A 17595-nucleotide genomic window follows, 5' to 3' on the forward strand; every position below is an offset into this window, starting at 1 on the left:
ATGATTTCGTCTTTCCAGAAGTCAACCTGAATTACGGAAGCAAAGCTAAAGGCGAAATCGAAGTCCCGGCCACTACACACGCTGCAAAACCGCTAGGCAGAGAAGAAATCAAAGAAGTCAAAAAGGAGTTCAAAGATGAAATCCCGGAAGAATCTAATGCCCAGGAAAACGAGGAAGTCTTCGAAGAGCCCTCAGAAACCCTCGTTCTGAAGAAAGGTCCTGGAAGACCGAAGAAAATAAGAACTGGAGTACCCGGACGACCGAAGAAAAAGTTCAACATGATTCCGAGCGTCTCAGAAGAGTCTATTGAAGAGGCTACTGATGAGCAAGAAACCCTGTCCGATGAGTCAGCAAGCCTAGCCATCTTATCAGAACCTTTGTCCATGAAGCAAGCCCTGGCTTCTCCGTACGCAAACGATTGGAGGAAAGCTGTAACGGAAGAGTTCGTTTCGCTTATCAAGTGCGAAACCTGGGACATCGTTGACTGTCCGGAAAACCAGAAGGTCCTTGGAAATCGCCTAGTCTTCCGAACGAAGTACTTACCCAGCGGAGAAGTAGAGAAAAGGAAAGCCAGGCTCGTAGCGAAAGGTTTTGCCCAGAGACCAGGGATCGACTACCAAGAGACGTTCGCACCCGTCATTAGATCCAGCTCCATAAGACTGCTTATGGCCCTTGCTGTGGAAATCGGTTTGGAAGTCCACCAAATGGATGTCGTCACGGCCTATCTTAATGGCGAACTCGAGGAGGAAATATATATGGTCGTCCCGGAAGGATTAACAGAATCCCTCGAAGAAATCGTCAAGTCAACCCCCTTCGACAAGTCGATCATTGCCAGAGCAAAGAAATGGACCGGGGACCTGGAAGAAGAGGGACATAAAGTCTGTCGCATCAAGAAATCCCTCTACGGCCTAAAACAATCGGGCCGCCAATGGTAGAAGTTACATCAAAGACTTTCGGAGATTGGAATGACACCATTGAAGAGCGACCCCTGCTTATACGTTTTACGAGTCGCGGAAGATGTTATGATCATTGGAGTCTATGTCGACGATCTGATCCTTGCAAGCAACAACCCGGATTGGATGACTGAAGTAAAGATTGAACTTGGGAGAAAATTCGATATGAAGGACCTGGGGCCAATCCATCACTGTCTCGGAATGGAATTTCACCAAGATCTAAAACAAAATACCATCCGGATTTCCCAAGCGAAATATGCAGAAACGGTCCTGAAACGTTTCAACATGCAAGACTCCAAAGCAATAGCGACTCCATTGGATGCCAACAACAAGTTGCAAAATCCGGAACACCCAGTAGCAGAAGACATCAGTCGTATTCCGTATCAATCTCTGGTCGGCTCTCTCATGTACCTGGTAGTGTCATCACGACCGGATATGGCGTATTCAGTCAGCGCATTGAGCCAGTTCAACACAAGTTATGACGAAACTCATTGGATTGCCGGGAAAAGAGTTCTGAGATACCTGAAGGGAACTCTTCATCATGGGTTGCTTTATCGAAAGACCGGATTGCCAATCCAGGGTTTCGTTGATGCAGACTATGGAGGCTGTCCGAAAGATAGGAAGTCATATACTGGATATGTCTTCAAACTAGCCGGCGCTGCAGTATCCTGGGAAGCCCGGAAACAGCGAACTGTTGCCTTGTCCAGTACAGAAGCAGAATATATGGCAATGTCCGACGCAACCAAAGAAGCCATATATCTCAAGGGACTTCTCAACGAACTTGGAGTATCAGTTCAGGCGATCGAGCTGTACAACGACAACCAGGGTGCCCAGAAACTCGTTCAGAATCCTGTTTTCCATGCCAGAACGAAGCACATTTATATCCGGCACCACTTCATTCGAGACACCTACGACCAGGGACATATAGTCTTGCGGTATCTACCAACAGAGGAAATGCCACCTGACATCTGTACAAAGAGCCTGTTCCGTCCGAAGCACCTCTTCTGCGTCAAAGCCCTTGGACTGGAAATAATTAAATGACCACCCCCTGGATAGAAGATTGAAACCACCGATATTAAGAGGGACTGTTGGAAATTAGAGATAATAACGGTTGTTTTTTATCTATATCCAGATTTTTTTTATACTTGTGTTTTTTATGCATCGCGGTCATTGTTGTAATCTTTATTTTTTATCGCGATGCCTTAACTATATAACCGGATAAAATTCCGATAACGTTTGTCAGTTCTCAGTTCTCAGTTCACAGTTGATCAGTTCCCAGTTATCAGTTGTCAGTAGCGTTCACGGAAATTAACATAAATGTTTTACTTAATTTAATAAAGAGTTCATAACCAGTTAATCCCAGAGTCGTTCTTGCGTCAAACAACAACAAATTGCTTTTTAGTGAAATCTGTGCGATCACTTACATTGGCAATACATTTTTGAGAATGTTTCCAAAGCTTCTTGCGAAGGAAAAATCAATAGCAGTTTTTACATGGCGCGTATTCGCTGCTACTGTGTTTTACCTTTGGTCTTCGTTTAACCCAAATATAACCAGATTCTTGATTTAAACTTTTGACGTTTTCATTAAATGCTCCTTTGTTAGAGAGCATTTGCAATTTCTTCTTTCCAGTCGGAGAACCAATTGCAAATAATAAAGCTTCAGCTACATCGACCTCGTTGGGGTGCTTTCTTTGTAAATGCCTTGCAAGTTTCGCAAAGCTCTTCTCGCAATATATGCAAAAATACTTTTTATCGTATTTACGTTTACATTTAGTGTCTTTATTTAAGTTAACTTTTAAAGGTGTTGTCTTTTTTGGCGTTGAAAAATTAGAGCGAATCGCAGAATCGTCAAGTGCAATAGAAGTTTGCTTTTTCTGTGCGTTATGACGGTTTGAGGAAACAGGTTCTTCAATGGGCGTACCTTCTACGAAATCTTGATTCTGTATATCAATTTTACTGAATTTCACGGACTTTGGACTAGACACAGCTTTACAGCCATCAGTTTCTATTATTTCCGATGGCGCATATTCACTCCCGTAAATCGAAACGTCGCTACCAATGTCCGTGAGCACACTCATAATAATCTCTGAAATTATTCCCAGTATAATTTGGTTCAATTAGTAGCCCAGGACTATTAGGGTTTGACCTAGAACATTTGAACATAAAGATGAAAATTGGTACATGTGTTGTTTTTGACCCAACAAAAAATATACTAAAAGTCCCCTGCTGTAGAGCGCGAGCTTTCGCCGCCATCTTGGATAATGGCCGCCGGGAATGCCAGCTACAATGTATTCCACGTTCTTCTTCAAAAATTATGAAAATTGGTACACATAATGATTGGAAACACATGAACATCATGGTAAACTTTTACAGCTCTGTGTTCAATAGTTTGGTCGCCATATTGGAAAATGGCCGCCGTGAATGCTAGGTACAGTATATTTCACCATGTTGTTGGAAAATTATGAAAATTGATAGGTATTATAATCAGAGCTGTGTGAACCTCATAGTAAAATATTGAAGCCAATTGTCAGATATTTTGGCCGCCATGTTGGAAAATGGCCGCCATCAATGCCATTTAGATAGAGTATATGGTTCAAGAATTATGAAAATTGGTAATTATTATGCTGAAGACCATCTAAATATCATACTTGAATATTGAAGACGTGCTACTGATAGTTTGGGCGCCATCTTCGAAAATGACTGCTCGAAGTGCCAAATATATTACTGATATATAAATTTTTTCGATATTTGTTTATTGAGTAGATGATTTTCATTAACGTAATGAACAACAAAAAATGGATATCTCGAAGTCGAAATTATCGACGCCATCTTTAAAAATGGCCACACGAAAATCATTGCCCTAAATTCTGAAAGAAAGTTATTTTAAGCTGTTATTCTCAACATGTTGATTAGAGAATATGATTTAATATGGGGTTTATACATTCTAGTGTTGTTTAAGATTAGAATATAGACAAATATCTAACATTTCATACATATTCATCGTCATCCTGAAGATTTTTCATAATAATTGCATGTTAGAGCCCTTGATTAGGCGCTACACCTAGCTGGTGGCCTTATCAGCGCCCCTCCCCATCATATTCCAAATTTAACCTGCGGAACCGCCGTCATGGCACACGGGATCGGCCAGCGGGCCCGACAAACGCCACTTGAGCAGGTGACTGAAGCTGGACACCGTCAGCGGCGAGCCCAGTCAGGAGGTGGTCGGTGACAGGGAAGGATTAAGGCAGCAGAAGACTCGAGGGGACGGGGGGGTTCTCTCCAAGCACAACAGTGCCATACGGCCCAAACAAATAGTGTATTCGCGACCCCTAGAGGGTGGCCAATAGCGGGGGCGAAAGCGGCCCAGAAAAACCTTCACGGAATGGGGCAAGGAACGGTCTGAACCAAGGGCGAACCCAAGGAACTCCCGAACCGTCACACCGAACTCGGGCCCCTCCGCCATGACAAGTCCTTTGAGTTAAAAGAGAACACTTCTTTCATTTACATGCTGTAACTGGGTGTGGTTATGATAAGGCGTGGTTTAAAGTAATGACAGATAATCAACATCTTACAAATTAGTTGCCCTTTTTTAATGACCGTATTGCATCTAAGGGAGCCATAGCTGCTGCCGAAGAGAGATTTCTTTTCGCTTTTTTTAGGGTGATAATTGACACATACTGTCAAGTCCTCATTTGATCTCGCCAAGCTTCATCCAACAACCGACGCCCCAAAACTACATTTTTGCCGAGCGTATCTTCAAGGCCAACAATAGCTAGGAAACGATTTAATCCCGAACAGTGGGCATTGGTTCGCGATCGGGAAAGTCGAAGACCCATCCACACCATTCTCCTTCCGGCATCAGATGAACTTATAACACTCATTATTTGTACCTGCAGCCTGCAGAACATCTTGTGTCAAGAACTGTGAATGTAGACGATCTGGATTAGCTTGCTGGGCAATGTGTGGTCATAGTCAAGGTATAAGCCATAATAAAAAATCTTCAGGATGACGAGAAATATGATCGAAATGTTAAAAATGTGTCTTAAATCTAATCCTTAACGACACTAGAATGTATATACCCCATATAAAACGGTTTTTCCTAACCAAAACCCGAGTAATATGGCTTTCCTTTTCTTTTTTCCAGATTTTAGGATAGTAATATTTCAGCGAGCATTTTTGAAGATGGGTCGATAATTTAGACTCGAAAATAGTTATTTTTATGGCGTTTTATACGTTCATGAAAATCATCTACTCAATAAACAAATATCGAAAAATTTTATATATTAGTAATATATTTGGCACTTCGAGCAGTCATTTTCGAAGATGGCGCCCAAACTATCAGAAGCACGTCTTCAAAATTCAAGTATGATATTTAGATGGTCTTTAACATAATAATTACCAATTTTCATAATTTTTGAACCATATACTGTATCTAAATGGCATTGATGGCGGCCATTTTCCAACATGGCGGCCAAAATATCTGACTAATGGCTTCAATATTTTACTATGAGGTTCACACAGCTCTGATTATAATACCTATCAATTTTCATAATTTTCCAACAACATGGTGAAATATACTGTACCTAGCATTCACGGCGGCCATTTTCCAATATGGCGACCAAACTATTGAACACAGAGTTGTTAAATTTTGCCATGATGTTGAAGTGGTTCCAATTATTATGTGTACCAATTTTCATAATTTTTGAAGAAGAACGTGGAATACATTGTAGCTGGCATTCCCGGCGGCCATTTTCCAAGATGGCGGCGAAAGCTCGCGCTCTACTGCAGGGGACTTTTAGTATATTTTTTGTTGGGTCAAAAACAACACATGTACCAATTTTCATCTTTATGTTCAAATGTTCTAGGTCAAGCCCTTTTTTGGCCTATCTGTCCTGGACTATAGTATCTGTTTACCAGATCTTTGATAAAATATCCACGGTAAAAATAAATCCAAATGCAAAAAGTCCACTGGTAAAAAATCCCAGATATAGCCGAGTCTTATTGGGGGCAATTCTTTAACTTATTAGCCGAGTTATCACAATAGATAACCATCGATTAAAATGTTTCCCACCGCGCTTTATATGAGAGCGCGACGTCAGTTGAATAGTTTTGTGTCACCAATTCTCGAAAGAAATGTGGCGGATGTCTCGCGATTCTGTTCGTGCTAATTAAAAAAAACTTGAAAATTAACCAATAAACTTATTTTTTGGTCTTAATTTATATTTTGACTTTTTAGAGATTTCCATTTGAACTGAGCTACAAGCTTCGACGCGGCTTCCGCCTTGAAAGTCTTCGGCGTCTCTACCGTCTTCAAGTTTATCAGCGTTTCCACCGTCTTCAAAGCCGCTCCCGTCTTCAAATGCTTCGACGTCGCTCCCGCACTTTTCAACGTCGCTCCCGCACTTTTCAACGTCGCTCCCGCCACTTTCAACGTCGCTCCCGCCACTTTCGACGTCGCTCCCGCCACTTTCGACGTCATCACATTAGTACGTATCTCAATTTTTTCTTTACATTAAAAATTAGCCTTGGTTTCCAAATTAATGAGCAAAGTAAATCATGTACATATTTTAGCTTAAAATGATGAGGTTACACGACCATGCTTGTCTCGAGAGCCCCTTTCACCAGCTCATAGGGTGGCAATTACTGTGAGGTAAATATATCCAGGTTACGGGTGAATACGTTTCAGTATTTAACCTATTATTTGAAGGCTTTTAGCTACCGGTGAGACCTTAATAAGTATTGCATATGACTTTCGCATTGGAAAATCAACGGTCCATAACGTAATCAAAGAAACCTGCGACGCTATATGGGAGGTTCTTCAGCCCATTTACCTCAAAGCAAGTATAAAAAACATTTCTATGTAGGAGTGTTTTTAACATACTTTTGTCAGAGTACGACCGAAGAAACATGGAAGGACGTCGCTATGAATTTGGCCGACAATGGCGGTACCCAAACTGCTGTGGGGCTGTCGATGGAAAACATGTTGTAATTCAGCAACCATCTATTAGCGGTTCTATTTACTACAACTACAAGGTAAATATGACGTTCTAGGTTCGAACAGCTGCGTCATAATTTATTGTATAGGGTAAAAATTCCATCGTTCTCATGGCTGTGGTGGATGCTGAATATAAATTTTTGGCCGTTGACATTGGTGGATATGGATCCAATTCGGATGGCGGCATTTTCAAAGCCTCTCCAATTGGTTCTGCTCTTGAAAAGAATAGGCTTTATTTTCCACTGCCAACGAAACTACCAAGAAGCAACACCATCGCGCCATATGTGTTCCTAGACAACGAAGCTTTCCAATTAACAGAAAACTTTCTACGGCCATATTCCTCCAAGGATCTAAATTCTAGAACAAGGGTTTTTAACTATCGTCTAAGCCGAGCTAGGTATATTTATGTTTTACATTATTTATAATCATTGTTATTGTCGGAAAAATATTCAACTAACGTTGTACTTTAATATATTTTTTTAAAGGCGTTTTAGTGAGAATGCATTTGGAATATTGGGTGCAAGATGGAGAATAAGTCTATAACTCTTTCACCTGAGAATGTTAATCGTGTAATCAAAGCTACGGTCGTTTTGCATGATTTTCTAATTTCGAAAGAAAAGTGCTTGAAGAAGTCACAAAAGGTATACTGCCCCCCTGGATATGCTGATTTTACGGATAGCCTTGGGGGTTATCGCTATGGCACTTGGAATGATGAGCCAGAAATGCTTTGTTTTCTCTTCATGGAACTATGGCCAGAAATTCCAGTGAAAAAGCTAAAAAATGTCGAAACTTTACACAGAGTACTTTTGGTCTGACGAAAGGGCTGTCCCTTGGCAGTGGGATATGTCTGGTGTTAACCGCTAATAAACTAATTAAAGACACATTTTCACAACTTCGATTCATATAAATGTCATTTAATTGAATTAAAAATTGCAAACATATAACTTAGTTTAAGAATTATTTCTCATATAACTTCACGCAACTCCCATAAGTTCCATTTTACAATCAAATTGAGACTCTTCTGGTACATTAGTTAATAGATCAGAGAAGTATTTGCAAATCCTCTGAGATCGTGTTTCAATAGGTCTTTCACATTTGTGGGTGATGGAAGCTGCTAGTAGGCTAAAGTCCATTTAATATTTGCATTAAAACTAATAGCTTGACAAAGATTATAGACAGCTGATTTCAATGTTCGCAATTTCCTCTCGAATATCCTGACGCGTTCGTTTTCCAGTAGGGTAATCCACCAGTTTCCTCTTATTTGATTTTGGCTTCGTTGTAGATGCCCTTGAAATTGCCGAACTTGACCTCATGGGGGTATTTTTTGTGCCCTTGATGTAGACGCCCTCGCGATTGGCGAATTTGACCTTGTTGGGATAATTTCTTCAGGTAAATCTGATTCTGGAGATGGTTCCTCGTGCTCAGCATCGTCGTCAATAATCTCATCCGGCAGATTTCCTTTTGCCATTGCATTTAATATCTATCCTATTGAACAGTTATATAGCCATTTGATTTAATAAATTATATTAATTATGTACGTGATCAGCAGCCTCTCCATTATTATATTCGATATTGCATATTGTCCTAAATTCAAAATGGTATAACTTCAACTAAATAACATTACATTGGCCATACTCACTCTCGACGGCTCACAACGTCCTTTAAAAACATAAGTTGTTTAAAATATGGCCATTTAACTAATTGAATATCTTAGTCTTCTACATATTCTTGTCCTGATTTTTTCTTGCTGACCGCATGGAAATTTGTTTGGAACTGATCCTCTAAATACTTCCACATTTTTTGCACGTCTTTCACTGAAAAAAAAAATCAATTAATATAACCACGTCACTACGTACAAATATACGGTTTAAAAACAAGATTAAGAATAAACTTTATTTAATTTACCTGACATTTTCATAAGTTTGGCAATTTCTTCCCATTTTACTCCTTGTAATTGCCTATTCCCAAAATCGGGACTGGCTTTGTTCCAGATTTCTGGGTAATTATTCATTATGTTGATCGACACCTAATTTTTTGCATCGTATGGCATATCAATGGTTTGGATTTGGTCACTTTCCTTTTCTTGTAGCATCGCCACACATAGCCGTCGATCCTGGACTCTCGTTTTCTTAAAACCATGAGTTCTTGACATTTTGGACATTTAACAGTACGAGCCTAAAGTTTTTTGTTTTGTAACCATTCAATTATTCCTTTTTTGTCTTTGCACATTTCATGAATTTCAAATATTGTAATTACTTCCGCCTCGCAATCTCGCCGGATGTATCCAATTCGGAGGACGAATCTACGTCCGAGGAATCCGTCATTTTTCGTAAATTTTTTAAATTAGTCTAACACCCAAAAGGTCACAATAAATGAATTTACCAACACGTTGCAACTTAAAAATCCCTTCCATAATACGCCCGTTCCGCCCCCTAGGACGATTTCTGAAAAAACAAAAACATCAATTTTGGAAAAATTGGCCCACTTACCTAATTTTCCCACAGTTTACAGCCGTTTTGCCTATAAAAAGCTGCAACTTAGTATTCAATATTCATAATTTTGACTCTATCCACTGGACTACCGGATCGCCGAGAGCTAGGATATTTTAGGTTATATTTGTTGGAGGTTTTCGGTCGTGCGCATGCACATCGCGCTCGCCCTCTATATATATATATATAAATAACTCTCTAGTTACTATATAGTAGGACGTATAAGATTTTGCCTGGACCTATTCTTAAAAGTGGCCTCTCCCTACTCTGAGGTCTTCTCTTCCGTTGGCTGGGTCTTTGAAAAGGCCGTACACTTGTCATGGGGTTTTACACTTCCTTTTTGGGCCACCACAGACAATGGTTCTTTGTCTTCAACATCACCATCATCTACAATTTCTTCTCTGTGACATTAATTTAAATTAATAAATGTGCAATCTTGTTTATATTGCTAAATACTTGAGTAGAATTACTTAAATATTATTAGTTTCAAAAACAACAATACGTTGTTTTTAAAAATAATAATATTACAGGGTCCTTACATAATTGCAATTTCCTGACCTTTCAAGGTTGTCCGGGTTGTGTACGAACCCTGTATAAGAAATGTGCAATTGTAACAAGTTGTAGCGTACTCAAAGGCATCTTGCACCATGGAATTGAAAATAATCGTTGCCATCTTGGCTTGGGTTACCTCGTCTATTTCATTGTCTTTAGTCGGCGAAGTTGACTTGCGTTCATGTTGGGTAGTGTTGTGAAAGCCTGAGCAGCTTGACTCCTCAATATTACTATATGTTCTTGAGAAGACCATAAAAAATAAAGCCAAAAATAATGTATTACCTTACCTTACTCTCTAGGTTCTACAGTGGTTTTTAAAAACCCATCCAGAAGTTTAAACAAATACCACTTTGGGTCTAAAATATCTTGTGAACCAGCTCCGCTTTTTTTCTTCGTGTCTATAACCTTTTTTCTTTTCGGTAGCCGTCTCGTATGGATTTCCTTGAATTATAAGCCTCTAACTCTGTACTAATATGAAATAAATGTATATCCACACTTAAAATATATAATGCTACCTTGTAATCGTACCTGTAATCTTGAAAAGCGCTCCTATCGCTGCCCACCGGTCATCTTTTAGGTTTGTTTCTTTGTAACTTTTGTGACCAAGGTCGTACAAATAAGGATATTTTCAACTTCCTCAATAAACATTTCCTTGTCTAAAACAAGTTCCTTTCTTTCTTCAGAATTACTCACGTTCTTTGGAGGCATTGTCTCACGTAGAATCGAAACCGACCAAAACAACAAATAAACCGAGGCTTAATAAGTTGCGTGGCCGGCGAGATCTCCCGATTTGAATACGTGTGATTTCTACCTTTGGGGTCATCTCAAGGACTTGGTGTACAAGAGTGAAGTCCGTGATGTGGACGACTTGCAACAACGAATACTTGAAGGGTGTGAAACAATCCGAAACACACCAGGCATCTTTCAACATGTCCAAGAATCGTTCGTTAGACGGGCACATGTTTGCATTAATGTTAATGGTGGGCATTTTGAATAATACCTCTAAAACTGCTGCTAACTTTGTACATGTACGAATAAATGATACATTAACTGGAAAATCTTCTGTTTGTCGTTTTGAAGCAACGTTTATTGGCCAGTCCTTGCACACTTCAACCTTTAATAATACGCTTCTGCTAGAAAATGGCTCATTAGAATTCTATGATGGGAGGGTACTGGAATTGTCTTAACAAGATGAGCAAGCTTACATGTCTTACTCCACATTTGTGACATCATGAATAGATCAATCGTCGAGTACGAACAACTAAGGTAAGAAGTCATTTTTAAAAGGGAGCTAACAGTTTTGACCCTGAAACGTCACACCCTTCTATCTCTTATTGGAGTTTCATCCCCGAAACGTTTGGAAACAGTAGTCTACGCGCAAAAATGCCAGCCAGAGGGGGCTGCGTGACGTCACACTATCTCTTCCTTCCCCCTAGCCAGTTGTTAGCTCCCTATATCTTATTTCTTTGTAGTTATTCGAGTAAAAGGTCTGTCCTCAGTGAAATTAAACGCCAGTTTGTAATGACAGCTGCTCAGTCTAGCGAAATTACCTTACCCTCCCCCCGTTTCTTAGCTTACTTAACTGCGCGTGCGATTCAGGGTTGCCGGAAATTTGTGACTTGAGCATCTTGGGGTTTAGAGCCGAATGATAACTACAGAATCGAACGGAATACTACAAACATGACAACAGTCTTGTTTGAATTGCGCGCGTCGCGAATGAATGACAAGCCCGTCCCGACCCGACACATTGCGTGAATTGAACAGGCCCGGTCCAGCCTGTGCCGTTACACCAGAGCCCTCAGAGGTCCTAAAATTCCTATAAAATCCTATATTTTTGAAACTGTCCTATAAAATCCTATATTTTTAAAACTGTCCTATAAAATCCTATATTTTTAAACCTGTCCTATAAAATCCTATATTTTTAAACCTGTCCTATAAAATCCTATATTTTTCAAACTGTCCCATAAAATCCTATATTTTTAAACCTGCCCTATAAAATCCTATATTTTTAAACCTGTCCTATAAAATCCTATATTTTTCAAACTGTCCCATAAAATCCTATATTTTTAAACCTGCCCTATAAAATCCTATATTTTTAAAACTGTCCTATAAAATCCCACGGATTCCCATGATACCTTTAGGCTTAAAAGAAACAAAATTTGTTGATTTAAAAAAACCATTGAAATGTCGTAAAATTTTACTTTGAAATGGTTTTTATTAGGTTTTCGTTTAATAATTTATGGCAACGGTAATTGACTTCTTTGTAGAATTTTATCTACAAACCTTTCGAAGAAAACGTTCGTATCGAAAACGCTATTCAAGAGCATGTTGACATGAGAAAAGTTAATAATGAAGTTCAATTAACTAAAATTACCGTTAATTAAATGTTTTATTTGTGATTTATTAGGCGATTAGAACACCTTCTAGTGACGAAGCTGGCTTACAACTTTTATTTAAATATTATATTCAGTTGCGATTTATGGAACAACGCTTTTACGCGCCAAACCTCAGTTTGGGCATTCGTTTCACGTGGTAAGGGTTGTCTCTCCCCCCTCCGTTACTTTTGGCTCTTGTATTTTTGAATAGACTAAATTTTTGTGGGCCCTTTAGGTTTGATTTCATAAAGAGTGTTCGAAAAGCCAGAAAAGGAAAATGTAAAAGAGGAAGAAGAAAAACTCATGGAAATACCCAAAAAAACAATTGCTTTTGAGAAAGCATCTGTTTTATTCAACAAGTAATGAATTTAACCTTATCCTAACGTAACTAGGAGGGTTTTATGGAAAGAGATAGACTAATAATTATGTATGACGACTTTCACCTGACGCGAATAATAATTAATCTCGACTAACGTTGTAAATAGCGCGAAGAAATGAACATGGGGGATATAGGGGCACAATGATGCCTATTATTTAGCTGTATAAAGTCATACTCTTACAAATAAAGTAGCATCGCTCTTTACGCTTTATGATAGTTACTCGTAACCCTTAATGACCCCATTGTCTAAATGAAACGTAACCTCTATCTTCAATCAGTAGGGCTCGGGGATCGGTTAACCATTATTCAAACAAATGAACATACCAAAATTTGTAAAACGAAGATTATATAAAAGTATTTCGTCTCGATTTGATTTGGAAAAAGTCAGATTGATGCAATTGTTAATCGTACGTACTTTTTCCGAAAAACTAAAATTTTAAACATAATTAGAAGAATTTTAATCGAAAAAGGTTTTTGCGATACGTTTTATACGATTTCAAATAAAAAATTAAGATCCATTAATTTCTTGATACAAATGTGGCTTTGGTTTCATTTATCGATTATTAATGGGACGAGTAGCCGCCACTATTATTTTTTTACGATAAACTTTGCTTTTTTCGTTAATATAGAGCTAAAGCAATTTAATAAAGATCAATGTTTTAATTATTGACAAATAATTGTATTGAAAAACCTGATAATGGTATAAACTATCAATAAAAACATTGTCATTTTCAATATAATCAGATGTATATAATACTAATCTTCAAGAGAAGTGTACCACAAAGCGTGGTAACATGAGAACATAAAAAAAACCATTACCCTATTAGCACTTGACTATTTCGCAAGGCGTGCACTGTTAAAAAATGTTGCCCAAATTAGATTTAAATGGATCCAAACGGCTGACTCTGAGAATTCACATTTTTTTATCTATTTTTGGATAACGTAACTAGTGTCCAAAAAGGGAGGTTCGAATGATAAGCCAGATTTGGAGTCTCATCCAAAATTGGATCCACAATCATTTATAAAGGGATCCGTCATAACCCAGAAATGGGCAGGAAATTATCCATACATCAATCAAGCCCACATTGGATAAATTTCTAACCAATATAGGACTAAAATCAAACCCTCATTGGACAAATTTCTAACCTATATCGTTCTAATATCAAGCCCATATTGAATTAATATCTAACCAATATCGTTCTAATATCTAACCAATATCGTTCTAATATCTAACCTATATCGTTCTAATATCAAGCACATATTGAATTAATATCTAACCAATATCGTTCTAATATCTAACCTATATCGTCCTAATATCAAGCCCATATTGAATTAATATCTAACCAATATCGTTCTAATATCAAACCTATATCGTTCTAATATCAAGCCCATATTGAACTAATATCTAACCGATATTGGACTAAAATCAAGCCCATATTGGTGCAATATCAAACCGACATTTCACAATTGTCGAACAATATTGGACTCATGTGAAGCCAATATAGAGGCTAGATTTGTTTACTTCACCGAGTGATGATTGTTTTGGAAACGTTCTTTTCTCGACGTCTCCATCTGTCTGTATGCTTGTGTGTCTGTCTGCCTGTTGTTACATCCCAGGGGATTGCGTTCACAATTTTCTAATCTGAACAAAAGGGTTCTCAATTTCCGGATCGTATTCACAGTTGACGGATATCTGAAAAACTGCACTGACCACTTTTCTATTAACTCTCATCACCTATCTAACTGCACCATTTTAAGGTCTTTCAGACAACCGCGAAAGAGGCATACTCTAGGAAAAACGTCTCTTAAAACGATACAACTAGAAGAATAATAAGTAACTAAAGATAAAAATAATTAATTTCATATAATTTTAATATATTATTTTAGAAAACCTCTCTTATTTGAAAAATCTGTAGTCAAAGTCTTTAAAGCACGAGTAACGAAGATTGGGTATGAAGTCGAAAGACTGGATGCATTTAATAGTTTGTATAAAGCGAGAAATTGAGACTTAACTCCACTGTATCATGAAATTCTTTCCAAAGTTAATAAAGGATGAGTATTGTTATCGTTAGTTAATAAAAACGTAATAGAGAAGTCGTATTGAAGTAAATGATCAAAAGATGTGTCAAGTGTTTGACTCTCTGAAACATAGTAGCCGGTAGGGACGAGTGGATTTTTACTTCTCCTGAGAAACAGGCTTTGTACCTGACGTGTCTGCATTTCGTTTTAACATCTGCAATTGTCTATCAATAAAGAGAAATGATTGCATATCTAGGTAAATAGGTATGTTGGTGATCCTCAAATATTATTTCACTTCCCCTTTTAACCTTAACCCTTTTTTTATTACAGTAACCCCTCGTTTGTTCGAGTCTAGGGTGTTTATGTTAAGATAATATGGATGGGTTTCGCACCAAGAATCGAAGACATCCATTTTCGAATTAAAGCTAGCATTATCTATTATCCCTTTCTGATGTTACACATTAATTGTTGTTGCTTTTATGGCCATTTCGACGATACGGTAAGCGGTATCACGAGATCCCTATGGCGAAAACATCACAGATATACACTTTTGGTGCTTGGAGGAAATAATTTTGCTATAGAGTCCACTAACGTAATAACTATGGCTTTTTGGAATTGGGTTTTATCGAAAAGATTGTAACAATAAGTGAGTTTGGCGATCTGATCATAAATAACTGATACGGAGAAAAGCGTATACATGTTAAATTCTAATAAAAAATATTAGTGACAATATTCCAGATGAAAGTCTACTTCAAAAAAATGATTTGGATATTTTTTACAAAGCTTGAATTACAAAATATTACGCTAAAAGTTAGACTTCAAAGCAAGTGGATTTTATAACATAAAATATTTTTAATTTAGCCGAACGTAGAGTACGACCCTTTTTTCTACATAATTTTTTTTCGAAACATTTGTCGGTTAAAATCTTACTAAGATTATTCAATCTCAAAAAATATCATCTAAAATTGTTGTATTGTTTAAACGAATAAACTTCTGATGTTTTCGATTATTTGCAGTTAATTGTATTTTTCGAAAAAATTGACCAAAAAACCCCGAACCCGACTGGTCGAGCGTGTCCAACTTTCTACCGCCGTAAAATGTAACCAAAAATCTTTCTCCGGCTTTTGCTACTTCTTCGTGTGACTGACTAGCTTGATTAAATACAGACATAAGATTTCTTAAATTCTGTATTTACTTCCAGAAGTTTCATCGCAGCTTTCTTGCCCTTTCCATAAAGTGCTGATGTGGTATCACAACCAGTTACGGCGTGAGCAAAAAGAATATGATCTTTAAGTTCTCCCAATCGGTTCTGAAGGCAAGACAGTTTAACCAATGTAGAGGAAGTGTTTCTAGATCCCGGCTTCAAGAAAAACATATTCAAATCTGTACTAGCGAGTGATATTAGAAGTACAAGCACATCAGTATCTTCTGCAACAACGGTGATAGGAATACTAAGTGTTTGTGCTTCTGTAATTGCAGTTGTGACAATTAGTATCAGCGTCCGCTTCTGCTTGATAGCTTTTAATTCCTGATTTAGATAGTTTTCCACGCAACAGTGCTATTAATTGACCTTTATTGTGCGAATTGCTTAAAAAAGCGGCTTGCGTAGTGGATAAAAAAGTTGTTTCTTTTACTTCTAAGTTTGCTGAAATATTTTTGGAAGTTCTTCTCATCTGTTCTACTTCTTTGGTAGAATTACTGCTACTATAACCATCAAATACTACTTCAACTTGGGAGCCGTAGTGAGAAAGCAAGTAAGATTTGTATATGTCAAGGACATCCTTGTATGTGGCTGGCTTTGGCCAAACCACCTTATGCAGTAGGTGGCCACCATCAACTATGTAAAGAGTCCCTTCATTTCTTGCAGGAGAATCTTTATTCGCAACATCCAACAAAAGCTTTTCCAGAGAAGCCTTGTTTCCTTTCCTCATAAAAACATCGTCAAACAGAGACGGTGCTCGAGGAGCGAGCTCATAAGTCAAATAATCTTTGATTTCATCACTAGAGTCAATCACACACGTAATTCTATTGAAAAGCAGTTGAGAATTTACATCCACAATCTCGTCCCTTATTTTAACTCCATTCATCATAGAAGCTAAAGTTTTTACTTTGTTGATGCGTTTCAACTTTAGCTCCGCAAAGTTAACTCCAACCATGGAAGTCATTGCTCTCATTCCAACCTGCTTAGCATGATGGCAGTTTATAGTTTCATAAGCCACCATTCCACTGAATAAAGACACAAGATTTTTAGACTGTTTGAAAGGATCGTGATCTTTTAGCTAATTCACAAGCCCTTTGGTGTCAGCTTTGTCACGTGATTGTCTACTGTCACGAAGCTCGACGTGTTGCTTAGAGGTGTTACTTGAAACCCCACTTAAATCCTCAACCGCATCAGTAATTTGAATACAAGCTGGCATGGCCTGTACCCATGTTGCTAATGTACTTTCTGTTAAACCTCTTACTTGAGTAAGGCCACCCGTGATTTTCATGGATCGCATTAAAACCTGCTCTAAGGTCATATCTGTCCTAACACCACTCCAAAAGCGGTTCGAGCGCCGAACAGTGAAGAAACCGTCTCTAGTGAAGTTTTGAAATTCTGGAGAAGGCATGATGTCTTTTAGGTTTTCCATCTGCTGAAGATATATTTGAGCAGCTTTGGCGTATGGTAAATGAGCTGCTGCATGAAAAAAAGGTAGCATTTGACGTACAGAATGAAGGTGAAGCTCCCAATCTCCAGTTCTTTCGGCTCGCCAAACATTCTCATCAATGAATGTGGCAAAGTGAGGTTGAATTTTCAACATTCACAACTAACTCATCATTTTGAAGAACCTTT

This window comes from Phalangium opilio, unplaced genomic scaffold (assembly GCF_054372755.1).
Source record: "Phalangium opilio isolate 3A_F unplaced genomic scaffold, DU_Popi_V2 ptg000103l_1, whole genome shotgun sequence".
NCBI lineage: Eukaryota > Metazoa > Arthropoda > Arachnida > Opiliones > Phalangiidae > Phalangium > Phalangium opilio.